A 16,494-nucleotide genomic window follows, 5' to 3' on the forward strand; every position below is an offset into this window, starting at 1 on the left:
ATGGTATTCCCAAACACCAGCAAGTGAATAGACAGACCTAAAGTTCCACGTATCTCCCTTCATTTCCATGCTGTGTGACCTCCACCCAATTTTCTCATCTGCATACTGAGGGTACCCATTTCTACAGTCTTGAGTTAGCACTCTGCCATTCGACACATCTCCCAAAAGATACAACTTAAGCACAGTAATGAGAATTGATGTCTTACTAAAAGTATATGGGGAAAAAGAGAAAAGGATTTCCATAAGAAGGCAGATAGCAACACCCTTTTAACATGCTTTATGTTCTTACCCAGGCTCTGATCCTCCTTCCCTTTCTCTCTTTTCTTCCTTTTTCTCTCGATCTCTCTTCCCCTCCCTCCCTCCCTCCCTCTCTCCCTCCCTCTCTCATCTTCTTTTCTTTTCTCCTTCCTCATGTGCAAATTGTCCTGTTACCACCTTTTTTTCTTTATTCCTCCCTTTCCCAGATTTTGCCCCATATTCTTTTTTATCCAATTGAATGTTCAGATCCATTTAAAGGACTCCATTCCTATTAGCACGCCCCTCTCCACTTCACATTCCAACATTCTTCACTCAACTCAGCTCAACATAGAAAACCTCCCTTAGAGTCTATCCCTCTCAAAGGAAGTGTCCGGAAAAAATGTATACACACACTGTGAATACTTATAATTATATAGAATTTAATGTTTATTAAAAAAAAACATTTCATTTTCAAAATTGAGCTATCAGCTGTTAAAGTATGTATACATTTTTGGGGGACACCCAGTAGTAAACCATATTCTGTGAGACAGTTTTTCTTTTGTACGTTTGTTATAATTAAAAAGATAATAATTATAAAATACTGGACACAGTAATTGATACACAGAGCATGTCCAGTGCTTGGTGGTATTTATTATTATCTTTACGTTTCTCTTTTTTATTTTTATATTTGAGGGGGAAGTCTTTGCTTGCTTGTCTGTTCAAGAAGATGTGATGCATTCGTGCCCAGAGACATCAATGTGATGCTCCCCACCTGCCCGCAGACAGGTAACACATTCTAAGGCACAGATGATGAAATGAATTCATTACACAGGGTCATAAACCAGAGACCATCATTACTTGAGACTAAGCAAGAAGGGGCTTAAAAAATTGGGGGTAGCCCCAGCCAGTGTGGCTCAGTTGGTTGAGCATCAACCCAGTCAGGGCACATGCCTAAATTGTGGGCTTGATTCCTAGTAGGGGGCAGCCAATCAATGATTCTCTCTTATCATTGATGTTTCTTCTCTTCTTCTCCCTTGCTATATGAAATCAATAAAAAATATTTTTTAAATAAACATAGTTTTTAGCCCTGGCTAGTGTGGCTCAGTTGGTTGAGCACTGTTCCATGCACCGAGAGGTCACTGGTTTGATTCTGGGTCAGGGCGCATGCCCGGGCTACAGGCTCAATCCTCAGTAGGGAGCATGCAGGAGACAGCAAATTGATCTCTCTCTCTCTCTCTCTCTCTCTCTCTCTCTCTCTCTCTTCTTCCTCTCTCTCTAAAATCAATAAAAACATAGTTTTTTAAAAAAACATAGGCTCTAACATAGATTAAATGGCAGTTTAAGAGCTCTATATATCACAGACCCCAAGTCTGTGGAGTGGACCCTGCTGCTGGCGGCACCCAACCCTTGGAGGTGCTGGAGGCCTTGCAGCGCAGCCTGTTGCTGCAGCGGCCACAGACCCGGCTGACTGTGTGAGCGGGGCCTGCCACCACTGGCACAGCCCGTATTCTAACAACATCCGGCAGCTGCTACACAACCTCCCTCCTGACCAGCTCACAAGCTCAGGAGCTCCCTTCTGGTCTCGACCCAAACAATGTCCACACCCACTCACATTTGCCGTCAACAATCCCCTGCATCTGGACTACGTGATGGCTGGCGCTAACCTGTTTGCCCAGAGTGACCTATGGGCTGGCAGGCTCTCAGGACCAAGCTGCCTTGGCCACACTCTTACAGTCTGTTCAGATCCCCAAGTTCACACCCAAGCCTGGCGTCAAGATCCACGTCTCTGACCAGGAGCTGCAGAGCGCCGGTGCCTCTGTTGATGAAAGCCACCTAGAGGAGGTCAAGGGCACACTGCCTAGTCCAGAAAAGCTTCCTGAGTTCACGATGTACCCCACTGAATTTGAGAAGGATGATGACACCAACTTCCATATTGATTTCATTGTGGCTGCATCCAGCCTCCGGGCAGAGAGCTATGACATTCCTCCTGCAGACCAGCACAAGAGCAAGCTGATTGCAGGGAACATCATCCCAGCCGTCGCCACAGCCACCGCAGCTGTGGTGGGCCTTGTGTGCCTGGAGCTACACAAGGTGGTTCAGGGGCACCGAAGACTTGACTCCTACAAGAATGGTTTCCTCAACTAGGCCCTGCCTTTCTTCGCCTTCTCTGAACCCCTTCCCGCACCCTGTCACCAGTACTGTACCTGGGAATGGACGTTGTGGGATTGCTTTGAGGTACAGAGGCTGCAGCCTAATGCTGAGGAGATGACTCTCAAACAGTTCCTTGACTACTTCAAGACAGAGCATAAATTGGAGATCACCAGGCTGTCCCAGGGCATGTCTATGCTCTACTCCTTCTTCATGCCAGCCGCCAAGCTCAAGGAATGATTGGATCAACCAATGACAGAGATCTTAAGCCGTGTGTTGACGCGAAAGCTGGGCCGCCATGTTCGGGCACTGGTGCTTGAGCTGTGCTGCAACGACAGAGCGGGCGGGGATGTCGAGGTCCCCTACGTCCGATACACCATTCACTGACCCCAAGCCCCCCTTCTTCAGAGCCCTTCCCGGCCAGGCTTCCCATTTGACTTGTAGCAGTGGCCCAGCTAGCCAAGCCTGGTATTCCCTCCTCATCCCCCTACCTGACCCCTCTTGCCACTGCTTCCTACCTTGTTCAGAACCTTGAATCCTAATAAACAGTTATTAATCCGGGGGTGGGGGGCCGGGGGAGAGCTCTATATAATTGAAAAATGTGCTTAAATTTTCTGGCTCTCATAATCCTCATCAGTAAGATGAATTAAATTATAATACTTCTTTGCTTGCTGGCTTTTATTAATATTGATAAATACAGAAAATATCCAGGTTGTAACAGTTAAAGACATCAATGGTCAAGGTTATATTCTCTTGAATAGTGTGCCTGTTCTAGAAAACATGCATATAGTTGAATCTTGCGGTTTATTTTTTATTTTAACTCTGAGAGTCTTTATCTTTCCATTGATGTTTTAAAACCCATTCACACTTATTTAATACTGTTTTAACTGTACTCATTTCTGCCATCTTACTCCATATTTTGAATTTACTATGATAAAGGAACTGAAAGTATGAAAATAATTGGGTGTCTGGTCAAGATGGCAGCGCAGGTAAATATGATACTCACCTCCTCCCATATCAAAATGACAACTAAACTACAGAACAACCATCATTCAGAATTGCCTGAAATTTGGTTGAGTGAAAGTCCTACAACTAAGTATATAAAGAAAAAAAACCACATCAAGAGTGGTAGGAGGGCCCTAACCGGTTTGGCTCAGTGGATAGAGCATCGGCCTGCGGACTGAAAGGTCCCAGGTTCAATTCTGGTCAAGGGCATGTACATGGGTTGCAGGCACATCCCCAGTAGGAAGTGTGCAGGAGGCAGCTGATCAGTATTTCTCTCTCATTGATGTTTCTAACTATCTATCCCTCTCCCTTCCTCTCTGTAAAAAAAAAAATCAATATAATATATTTAAAAAAAAAGACTGGTCGGAGGGGTGGAGATGCAGAACAGGCAGGTCCCATACCACATGTGGCAGATAAAAATCAGCTGTGCAGGTCCCTCCTGAGAAGTGAGGGATCTTAGCTCCATACCAGGCCCCCCCAGTCCAGGTTCCAGTGCCAGAAAGAGAAGTCCCCATAACTTCTGGTTGTAAAAACCAGTGGGGATTGAGGCTGAGTGAGAAGGAGGTTTGCTGGAGTCCCAGGGAGTTACTCTTAGAGGACCTATGCTCAAACTCACTCCCTCTGAGCTCCAGCACTGGGGTAGCAGCTCAAAAGTCACCAGAGACATATGCAGAGTCTGGTATCAGGGCAAGATCTGGGGGAACAACTTTATCCCATACGGAAGTGCTGACAGAAGCCATTGCTCCTTTTCTGGGCCCTCCTCCCACAGAGCTGGCAGACGGGTGCCATATTTGAGACTCTATCGATTGGGCTCACACTCTTTGCCCTGGTGATTCCCTGAGGCCCGCCCCACCCAACTTTCAAGCCTACCCAAGTTATTTCCAGTAGCTTTTCCATACAAATGGCCTGTCTTGGCTCATGCTTCAGATTTTCCTAAAATCCCTCAAACAAGCAGCATCTGGTCTAAGCAAGCCTCACCTCTCACTCAGTGGCCCCCAGCCTGGCACTAGCAGCAGACGGCCTTGGTTTACAGCTTGGCCTCACATGGGCAACTCCAAGCCCAGCACAAGTAGTAGCCATCTGCAGATTTGTTTGTAGCTCATGCCAGGAGGTCCCAGGCAGAACACAGGCTGCACCTCCCTGAGGCTCCAGAGCCAGCACACCCAGTGGACAGCTTCATACCATGTCAAAGCACCACCACCTCCAAGTGACACACTCAAGGGGCAAACTCAGCGGGCACCAGAGCTCCACTGAAATAAGTCCTGCTCTGTGGGGTGGGCCCCTGCACAGCTGATCCTCCATAGTGGTCAGAGGTCAGTGGCCACAGCCAGTCCTTTTTGCAAATCTGCTTGGAGAAAATCTCTCCCATTGACATGCAAACAGCAATCAAGGCTCAACTGCAAGAGGTGGGTGTACACAGCCCATACAGGGGGTGCACCTTGAGTGCCCAGCTTGGGTGATCAGGGAGGCTGTGCCACTGGACCCTGCAGAACACCTACTACAAAAGACCACTCTACCAAGCCTGCAAGTTGTAGCAGTTCTACTTAACACACAGAAACACACACAGGGAGGCTGCCAAAATGAGGAGACAAAGAAACATGTCCCAAATGAAAGAACAGAACAAAATTCCAGAAAAAGAACTAAACAAGATGGAAACAAGCAATCTGCTAGATGCAGAGTTCAGAACACTTGTTATAAGGATGCTCAATGAACACAGGGGAAGAGTAGATGTGAGAACTTCAACAAAGAGATAGGAAACATAAAAGCAGAACTAGAAAACATAAAAAGGAACCAATCAGAAGTGAAGACTACATTAATTGAAATGAAGAATATATTACAGGGAATCAACAGTGGAGTAGATGAAGCAGAGGATCAAATAAAAAATTGGGAAGATAAGGAAACAGAAAACATCCAATCAGAACAACAAAAAGAAAAAATAATCCAAATAAATAAGGATAGTGTAAGGAGCCTCTGGGACCACTTCAAGCATTCCAACATTCACATCATGAGAGTGCCAGAAACGAGAGAGCAAGAAATTTAAAACCTATTTGAAAAATAATGACAGGAAACTTCCCTAACTTGGTGAAGGAAGTAGACATACAAGTCCAGGAAGCACAGAGATTTCCAAACAAGATGAACCCAAAGAGTCCTGGCCTGTGTTGCTCGGTGGTTAGAGTGTCAACCCATGCACCGAAGGGTCACAGTTTTGATTCTCAGTCAAGGGCATGTCCTGGGTTGCAGTTTGATCCCTGGCCCTGGTTGGGGCATGTGCAGGAGGCAACAGATCAATGTGTCTCTCTTACATAGATGTTTCTCTCTCTCTCTCTCTCTCTCTCTCTCTCTCTCTCTCTCTCTCTCTCTCTCTCTCCCTCTCTCTCTTTCTCTTCCTCTCTTTATCTCTCTCCCTCTTACCCCTCTCTACCACTTTCTCTGAAAAGCAATGGGAAAAATATTGTCAGGTGAGGATTAACAAAAATAAATAAATTAAAAGATGAACCCGAAGAGGTCCACACCAAGACACCTCATAATTAAAATGCCAAAAGTTAAAGACAAAGAGAGAATCTTAAAAGCAGCAAAAAAAAAAAAAAAAAAAAAGCCGTTAGTTATCTACAAGGGAGCTCCTATAAGACTGTCAGATGATTTCTCAACAGAAACTTTGCAGAAGAGATTGGCAAGAAATATTTAAAGTGATGAAAAGCAAGGACCTACAACCTAGATTACTCTACCCAGCAAAATGATCATTTAGAATGGAAGGACAGATAAAGAGCTTCCCAGACAAGAAAAAGCTAAAGGAGTTCATCACCACCAAATCAGTATTATATGAAATGTTAAAGGGTCTTCTTTAAGAAGAAGAAAAAAAAGATAAAAAAATATGAACAAAAAATGTCAATAAATACATATCTATCAACAACTGAATCTGAAAAAAACAAAATGAATAATCAGAACAGAAACAGGCTCATAGATACAGGGAAAATTTTGACAGTTTCCAGATGGGAGGATGAGTGAAAAAGGAGAAGGGATTAAGAAATACAAATTGGTTGTTACAGAATAGTCATGGGGATGTTAAGTACAGCATAGGGAATATAGTCAATAATATTCTAATAACTACATATGGTGTCAGATGGGTGAGAGATTTGTTAGGAATGTCACTTAGTAAGTTATGTAATATCTAATCACTGGGATGCACACCTGAAACTAATATAATAATATATGTCAACTGTAATTAAAAAATAAAAATCAATAAATAAACAAAAGGAAATAATTGGGTGGACAAATATTTGCCAGACTCATATGTATTGAATGAAAACAAAGGCAGCAATCTTGAAAACAAACAAAATGTAATTTAAGGAAATACTAACCATAATGTCTCTATTACCATAAGCCACTAACAAGAACCGGGGTTCCTGGGAACATGGTTGAGCCATGAAAGCCAGCCCAGGATGTCTCTGCCACTGTGAAATGAAACTTACTGGGTGATGGTTAGTGTTAAAAGGGTGCAGGAACAAGAATAAAACGTGCTCATTGGTCAAAGCTGATCATCGATGATCACTGTAAGGAGAAATAAGCTAAATGATGCCACGAGAAAGCACTCAGACAAGTGCAGAAGGTAGGACATTCCACAGAACAATTGGTCTGGTCTCAATGGCAGGGTCATGAAAAGAATGGAGATAAATTCAAGGGACATAACAACCAGGTGCAATATAGGGTAGTAGATTGGGTGCTGATTTAGAAAAACCAGCTATAAAATACATGTAAGGCAACAGAGAAAACTTTGATTATGGTATGAGTGAATAATTAGTTATCTATCCTATATGATAAAAGACTAACATGCAAATAGACCGAACAGTGGAACAATCAGAACAACCGAACAACCTGTCTCTATGACGTGCGCTGACCACCAGGGGGCGTGCGCGGAACATGGTGGGCGGCGGCCACGGCGGGATGGTGGAGCAGGTGAGGAGGGCCCCAGACCAAGGCAGGGCGCGGGTCGCTGTCATTGGGTGAGCCTTTGGTGGTTACTGAAAATTCTTTGCTCCCACTTGCAGCAGTCCCGCCCCGCGCTCACACCTGCTGCCAGCACTGGGCCCCGATCGCACCCGCAGCCGATGCTGGAGCTGGAGCCTCCGCTCGCACCTGCTGCCGGTGCCCAGCGCTGGTCCTGATCACTTGGCACCATTAGCGGGCGTGAGCGGCTCAGCTCCTTTCATCAGGTTAATGCAGTGACTTTCAACCCATGTGCCACAAGAATTTTTTAAATATGCAATACCACCCTAACTGGTTTGGCTCAGTGGATAGAGCGCTGGCCTGTGGACTGAAGGGTCCTGGGTTCGATTCTGGTCAAGGGCATGTACCTTGGTTGTGGGCTCGATCCCCAGTAGGGGGCGTACAGGAGGCAGCTGATCAATGTTTCTAACTCTCTATCCCTATCCCTCCCTCTCTGTAAAAATCAATAAAATATGTTTTAAAAATTATTTGTAAAAAATGTAATACCTATTTAGTCAGGGGCACTGACCTCTTTTCCCTTAGATTGTCAAATTTAAAAATGACAAGAGCCAACACAACAATAGCCATCTGGTGTGAATGAAATAAAATTATAGCTTTTTTGGGGGGGTGGGGCTGTCAGAGCAGCAAAAATACAATATACTTTTTTTTGATGTGCCGCAAAATTTTAGTAATTAGTGTATGTGTGCCATAAGATGAAAAAAGGTTAAAAATCACTGGGTCAATGCAATCTTGATTCTAAAACCAGGTAGCATGTTTATAAGAAAAGACAATATGGTTCACCTATCCATGCAGACTTTAAAAGCCATTAAATAAAAGGATCTGCCCTGGCCGTTGTGGCTCAGTTGGTTGGAGCGTCATCCCATCACCAAAAGGTTGCCTGTGGATTTGATCCCCGTGGGGGTGAGTACAGGAGGAAACCGGTTGATGTCTCTCTCTCTCTCTCTTTCTCTCTCTCTCTCTCTCTCTCTCTCTCTCTCTCTCTCTCTCTCAAAAATCAGTAAAACATATCCTTGGATGAACAAAAGATTTCACATCCCCTTTTCCCATAAGAGGAGAAAGAAGGAATTTGAATTGCCTGCCAATTGTTTTGACTTTAGATTCTCTGGAAACTTCAATTATCCACCACAGTGCTTCCCACTTTCCTGTTATTGAGAGTTGAAAAGTGGGTCTCCTGGGGTAATTCCAATCTCAAGACCCTAGCTCCCATGATTATTAATTTTCTCTTCGGCAAGAAAAAAAAAAAAGAAGAAGAAGAAGCTTTCTGATGTAACACTGTCCCCCAGAGCCTCTATCTTCAGACAATTTTGTCATCACTCCACAGACCCAGGCGAGATCCATTCACCGAAGGTGCTGGATTCCAGGGAGGTTTAATCAGGAAGATGTCCCAGGATAAGAATTGAAGTGTGTGTTGGGGCTAAGAGGGGTTCTCTCAGACCCTGGCAAAAGAAGGTGAGAATCTAGAACCCCACTGCTTGTGGGCAAGAAAACCCCAGGGACTGGTGGCTTTATAAGTAATTTTTATAATTGCACTGTTGGACTATATGCATTTGGAGGGAGGGGAATGGTACATTGATCTTAATCCTTTCCAGCTTGCAGGTGGGCATTCGACCATTTGTTTTACCTCAGGCGATAGCACTGCCATGAGGCTGAGCATGCCAGGGGAGGTCATCTATTTTCAGGTCCATACTTGAACTTGCATAGAAGCTGGGAAGACCTGTAGCTCTTGATCACTGCTAAGAGATTGGACTTAGGAAATGCTCCCTGGCACAGCCCGGAGATACCTTCAGCTCCCTTCCAGGGACAGTTTAAAACGCGGACACGCTGAAGGTCTCCAGAGAAAGCCAGACTAGCTTGGAGAGCCAGAGCAGAAAGCGCCAAGCCTCTGTTGAACCATCAGAGGAGAGAGAACACGTGTCTTGGAACTGGTCAAATGGGTTCCCAACTCTGCCAGTCGATCCCTTTATCAACTTAAACACAGCATCACACTAAGTATTTTCCTCGCAGGCTTTATTCATTCAGAACATGCTGAGGAAGCACTCGCTATGTGACTGGTGTGCTGTGTGAGTCGGGGTCAAACAGACAACGAAAGCAAACTGTTTTGTGAACAGGGCTCTCAAGCCCCTCGTTATTTGATTACCAAACTAGTCAAGCGAGGGGAAGGCAGGGCTGCCATGTACCTCTGATGGGCCAGAGGCACTTTTGCTTCTGTAAACTTCTTCCTCCATAAAAAAAAACACATTAAAAATTACGTTTTACAGCTTGTTGTTGGTACAAAGACACTTGTACTCCATGTTGGATAGAGTCATCTTTTTTTCTTCTGAATTTAAAAGAAGTCAAAACATTTTTATGGACTTTCTATGTCTGATGGAGAAAGGGCTCATTCATGCTGCCTCATAGGTGAGATGCTGGGAAGGTTTTATTAGCAACAGGAAGCCAGCTAACTCCAATGCCTCTTCTTGCATCTCTCATTCTCAGCAAAGGAAATCAGATCTGAAATGCAAGCAGCAATGAGAAAAACGTGAAAAGGTAAGATTTTAAAAGTCAACTAAGAAGAATGGCTGGAGGAGTTCTTCAGCCTAAGGTGTGAAGGAGCTGATTTAGGACAAGGAGATAACAAACTCTAAGCCAAGGCTTTTCTCGGTCCAGTCCTGCCTACCTGCGTGGGGAAGCTGGGTTTAGTGGAGGGAACCATCTTTTCCCTAAAAATATCCTGAAGGAAGAATGTGTGCAAAGCCCAAGGCAAACCATGACAAGGGGGTCACAATCCCACTGAAAAAGCTGCTTACAGGGATCCCAAAAGCCAGGGCAGGGAATGCGCTGGTCTGTGGATTCATCATTACCAAAGGGACCGCCTGGTAATTCTGGAAGGGAAGATGAGGTTAGGGGAACACAGCATTGAGTGTGTGAGGGAAGAAGGGGGCCTTCTATGGGTAAGACATTGGAGAGATGCCACATAGTCCTCAGAAGTAGAGATCTGAAGTACCAGAGTCCATGGCATTGAGTTCATATCATCTTCCAGACCAATCAGCACTTCTTTGAGGTAAACCAGAGTTGACCTACATAGTATTTTTCAAAGCGGAGGCTGAATGGCCATTGACCAATCAGCAGCAATGACCACCAGGCCAGAGCTGGGTGAGTGACCAGGGAGTGCCATGGTAGGGACATCCAAGAGAACCCTGGACCCCAGAGCTGGTGAAGTGGCTTCTGCCCCAGACCAGGCAATAAGACAATAATCAAATTGAGGAAGTAAACAGAAGATAATTGGGGCAGGAAAGCCAAGGGTTTGCTTGGGGAAGCGGGAACTAAATAACCCATTACCTTTTTTTTTAACTTTTTTATTGAGTACGGTGTTACATATGTGTCCTGATTCCCCCATTACCCCCCCTACCGCCCCTCATGCCCCCACCCCCCTGTTGTCTGTATCCATTGGTTAGGCTTATATGCATGCATACAAGTCATTTGGTTGATCTCTCCCCCTTACCCCCACCCTCCCCTACCTTCCCTCTGAGGTTTAATGGTCTGATCGATGTTTCTCTGTAAGATTTGAAGGGAAATGCAGGGAACTCTGAAGTTATATGAGCATTTGTTTAAAAATTGATCCTACCACTTGTTTGCTGGGTGATCTTGGGTTAATGTATGAGTTTCCTGTGGCCACTGTAACAAAGTGCCACAAACTGGAATAGAAAAATAGAAATCTATTCTCTCACTGTTCTGAAGGCCAAAAGTTCAAAATCAAGGTGTTAATGAAATCAATTTCTCCTGGAGGCTCTGAGGGAGAATCTGTCCAATGCCTCTCTCCTAGAGTCTGGTGGCTCTTTTTTTTTTTTTTTTTCTTTTCTTTTCTTTTTATTTATTTATTTATTTATTATTTTTTTAAATAAATCTTTATTCAGATTATTACAATTGTTTCTCCTTTTTCCCCCCATAGCTCCCCTCCACCCAGTTCCCACCCCACCTTCTGCCCTTACCTCCCCCACACTGTCCTCATCCATAGGTGTATGATTTTTGTCCAGTCTCTTCCTGAACCCCCCATACCCCTTTCCCCCTGAGAATTATCAGTCCACTCCCTTTCTATGCCCCTGATTCTATTATATTCACCAGATTATTCTGTTCCTCAGGTTTTTAATTCACTTGATTTTTAGGTTCACTTGTTGATAGATATGTATTTGTTGTTCATAATTTTTATCTTTACCTTTTTCTTCTTCCTCTTCTTTAAGAATACCTTTCAGCATTTCATATAATACTGGTTTGGTGGTGATGAACTCCTTTAGCTTTTTCTTATCTGTGAAGCTCTTTATCTGTCCTTCAATTCTGAATGATAGCTTTGCTGGGTAGAGTAATCTTGGTTGTAGGTTCTTGCTATTCATCACTTTGAAAATTTCTTGCTACTCCCGTCTGGCCTGCATAGTTTCTGTTGAGAAATCAGCTGACAATCGTATGGGTGCTCCCTTGTAGGTAATTAACTGTTTTTCTCTTGCTGCTTTTAATATTCTCTCTTTGTCTTTTGCTCTTGGCATTTTAATTATGATGTGTCTTGGTGTGGTCTTCTTTGGATTCCTTTTGTTTGGGGTTCTGTGTGCTTCCTGGACTTGTAAGTCTATTTCTTTCACCAGGTGGGGGAAGTTTTCAGTCATTATTTCTTCAAATAGGTTTTCAGTATCTTGCTCTCTCTCTTCTTCTGGCACCCCCATAATTCTGATGTTGGTATGCTTGAAGTTGTTCCAGAGGCTTCTTACACTATCTTCAACTTTTTGGATTTTTTTTCTTTTTGCTTTTTTGGTTGAGTGTTTTTTGCTTCTTTGTATTTCAATTCTTTGACTTGATTCTTGTGTTCCCTTGTTGTTGGGTCTCTGTATAATATTTTTTATTTCAGTCAGTGTATGTTTAATTTCTAGTTGGTCCTTTTTCATATCTTCAAGGGTCTCGTTATATTTATCGGCCTTTTCTAGGATTTTCTTGAAAAGCCTTATAACCGTGGTTTTGAATTCTATATCCATTCGTTTGTTTTCCTCCGTTTCTTTCATTTGTGATCTGTTTCTTTGTCTCCACATTTTCATTGCTTCCCTGAGTTGGTAAGGTAGATTTGTGTGCTAGGTTTCCTATATGGTCCAGTGGGTCGGCCTCCCCAGTTAACCTGAGGTGGATACTCTTGGTGCACCCCTTTGTGGACTGTGTGTACAGCCTTGTTGTAGTTAAGTCTTGATTGTTGTTGGTATCACTGGGAGGAATTGACCTCCAGGCCAGTTGGATGTGAGGATCAGCTGTGTCTATGCTGGGAGAAGTTCAGTGCTGGAGACAACCTTATAGGATTAGACTTGCCAAATTGCAAAAGCCTCTGTGCTCAGCTTGGATGGGGTGGAGTCTCAGGGTGGAGCAGACAGTCTTGGCTTCCCGTCAGCCTTGCCCTTGTGCGCGCGCGCCTCCAGACCTCTGCCTTCCCCGGCTCCCGAGTCCAGATTTCCCCCCGTAAGAGCATGGGTCCCCAGGGGCTCGCCTGGAACTGGGGTTCAGTGCAGTCAGAACTGGGGTTCAGTGCAGTCAGGAGCTTCCGACTCCCTTCTGCTAGGGAAAGCCTATGGCAACCTCCGCAGCCTTTGTGCACACTGGCGCGCGCGCCTCCAGAACCCTGCCTGCTGGGGCTCCCCCGGGTCTCCCCCGGGTCTCCGAGTCTCCGGGTACCTTTCTCTCTACCTGACAGTCCAGACTCCCCCTGTATGAGCCTGGGTCCACGGGGTTTCGCCCGGGACTGGGGTTCAGTGCAGTCAGAACTGGGGTTCAGTGCAGTCGGGGGCTTCCTTCCCCCTTCCGCCAGAGAAAGTCAGCCAGGCTCTCAGCCACCCTTTCTCTCTGCGCGCACAAAGACCCTTTGCCATACCTCCAATTCTCTGTGAGCTTTTCTCTTTCCTTCTAGTTGTAGAATTTTCACTCAGCCAGCTTTCCTGTGGTTCTGGATGGTGTCCGTTCTGTCTTTTAGTTGTAGTTTTGAAATTGTTGTGCGAGGCAGCAGTTTAGGTGCTTACCTATGCTGCCATCTTGGTTTCTCCTGAGTCTGGTGGCTCTTGACATCCTTGGTGCCCCTGGCTTGTAGCTAGGTGACTTCAATCTCTACCTCTGTTTTCACATGACCATCTTCTCTGTTTCTATGTGTGTCATCTATTCTTCTCATAAGGACACTAGTCATTGAATTTAGGGAACACCCTAAATCCAGAATTATTTCAGTTCAAGATCCTTAACTAAGTACATCTGCAAAGACTCTCTTTCCAAATAAGGTCACAGACACAGGTACCAAGTGGATGTGAAACTGGAGACATCATTATTCATTAATCCAGTATAGTGAGTTACTACACTTCTTTGAATCTCTGTTCCATCTTTTATACAGACAGATAATAACACCTACTGATAAGAATCAAATGGAAAAAAGCCTATAGAATATATCAAATTATCTCACCCAAAGTGTCAATAATGCCAAGTTTGAGAAACCTGTCTATTGAAACCCATCAGCTATTCTTTGATCTTACTATTAGCATGGTGCCCGGTACATAGCAAATGCTTAATAGAAATCAGCTCCCTTTTCTTTCCTTTAAGAGGGGGTGGGGTGGAGATATGGGTAAAAAGAAACAAGAACAGTGTCCACTTGAAAATCCCTTGACAAAGTCCAGTGGGACTGTTTAGCTATGAATTGGCCTGAAAGGATCTGATTCAAGAACAAACCCTTCTCTATACATAGACATGGAGACAATGCAACTGTCCAGGGACTTAGGTTGAGACTAGTTTTATTTATATTTGCTTTTAAATGTCCCTGGAAATTCAACTTCACAGATTAATCTCTAGGCACGTATGGGACATGAAGTTGAACAGGCACGTCAGTGGACTCAAGAGACCTCCCAGAGGTTCCAGTTAAGGTCAGAGAAAGGTGTTGGATTTCAGTTAAAAGATTTCTCAGCCTCGGCACTATTGAAATTTGGGGCTAGATAACTCTTTGTGGTGGGGGCTGTCTTGTACATTGGAGGTTGTTCGGCAGCATCCCTGGCCTCTGCTCACTAAATGCCAGTAACACCTCCAACTGTGACAACCCACAATATCTCCTGGGTTGGGGAGAAGACAAAATCACCTCTAGTTGAGACCCACTGAGTTAAATGAATAACAGGGGACTTGTCCTTTCAGAAGAACATTACTGAGAATGAACTTGAACTGATAAATTTTTGCCAGGCAACTGGACAAGGGTTATAATGTTGAATAATGTCAACAAAAAATATAATGTGCATTGAACAGTCTTATTATATTCCAGACAGTGAGCTAAGCACCAGGCATACATTGTCCTACCATATGAAGGGGTTTCAGAAGTCACCCAGCCAATTGATCTTTTTTAATGTCTATATTTCCTCTACAATATGAATAATAGTTGTGAACTTAAGTCAAGAAATTACCATGTGCTAAGCTCTTTAATTCACTGTGTCATTTAAAAAATGTTTATTAATTGATTGATTTTAGATAGAGGAAGGGAGAGAGAGGGAAATGTCAATTTGTTGTTCCACTTATTTATGCATTCATTTGTTGCTTCTTGCATGTGCCCTGACCAGGGGTCAAACCCACAACCTTGGTGTATTGGGACAATATTCTAACCGACTGAGCTACCAGCCAGAGCTTTCATTGTCTCATTTAGTACCAATGTCTATTCCTACAAAGGTCTCATTTCTCCCCATAGACAGATGGGGAAACTGAGTTCCAGAAAGGTTAAATAACTTGCCGAAGGTCACAGTCACAAAGCCATGATGAAGCTGAGGTGGTATTCAAATTTTGTTCTAAGCCCACAGTGTATTCTCTTAATTATATGACATACAACCCACACGCACCTCATTCCTTCTCCTTGAAATGATCTACCTTTCTCTATCTCCCTAGAAAAGAACCCTACCCAACTGTCAAAAATCAGTGCAAAGGTCCGTCCTTCTGCAAAGCATTTTCTGACACCCTACAAGCAGAGTTGGGCATAGACCTCTGGAAAAGCATTTTCGGACACCCTACAAGCAGAGTTGGGCATAGACCCTTACAGCACAATATATACATCTTTGTTGCCTTCTTTTTCATACTGTCCTAAAGTGATTTGCTTACCTGCTTGCACCTCCTGTCAAACTCTACGTTCTCTGAGGGCAGTGCTAAGAGGTCTTTGTATCTCCAGTTCATTCATCATGTATTGAATAAGACAGACACCACCTCATGAAGCCCTCCATTCAATTTAGGAATATTTCTTGTTAGTCAGCTCCATAATGGGCCTGTCTGGTTTCCACCCACAGGTAGAAACAGATAGTTGGGTCTTCCCTCTCCTTCTTATAACAGTTAGATTTTGAGGGCAGCTCTCTCCTGTCCAGAGCAGTTGCTCTCAACCACATTGTCCAAAGATGTTTTCTCTGGTAAGTTACTTACTAAAGGATCACTCTGTTTATATTTTCATATTTATTTTTATTTCAAAGTACATGGATTACTTGTTTCTTTGTTTCTTATGTCTCTCATGAGAGCAGGGACTTGTCCATCTTTTTCACCACTGTGTAGTTTATGACTCCTTCCGTGATTGACACTTAGGAGTAGCCGAATTAATTTTCATTGAATGAATGAATGAACAAATAGTTGGGGACAGGATAATATAGGGCCTTTGTGTGATGGAAGATTAGACTAGGCAGTGATTTGAGAAGGGCTTAAGTGCCAGCTTTAGTGTGGCATTGACATGGGCAAAACAGAGAGCGAGTTGGAGAGAAGGGGACAGTCAGCAGTTGGGCAAGGGAAAAAACTTTGACTGAGTTTCATGATTAGAAGGAATCAAGTCAGAAAAGATGAAAGCTGTCTAAGGTAAGTATAATCAATGATGTGGGCACCAGAGGGTCTTGAGTAGACACCTACCCAATACTGACCCTTCTTGGTCTCAAAGCAGCTCACCGCCTTTGGACATCTGGTAAAGCAGACCTCTGCAAGGATCTATGCAAGGTTGAACCCTCCTGGTCTTAAAATGCTGGCTCCACTATACTTCTCTATACACATCTCTGTTCTTTCCCATTGATGATGGCAACAGATGCCACTTTGGCCCAGACATTCTCAGTGTTGGAGGTG

This window comes from Plecotus auritus (assembly GCF_963455305.1).
Source record: "Plecotus auritus genome assembly, chromosome: 6".
In the NCBI taxonomy this organism is placed as follows: Eukaryota; Metazoa; Chordata; class Mammalia; order Chiroptera; family Vespertilionidae; genus Plecotus; species Plecotus auritus.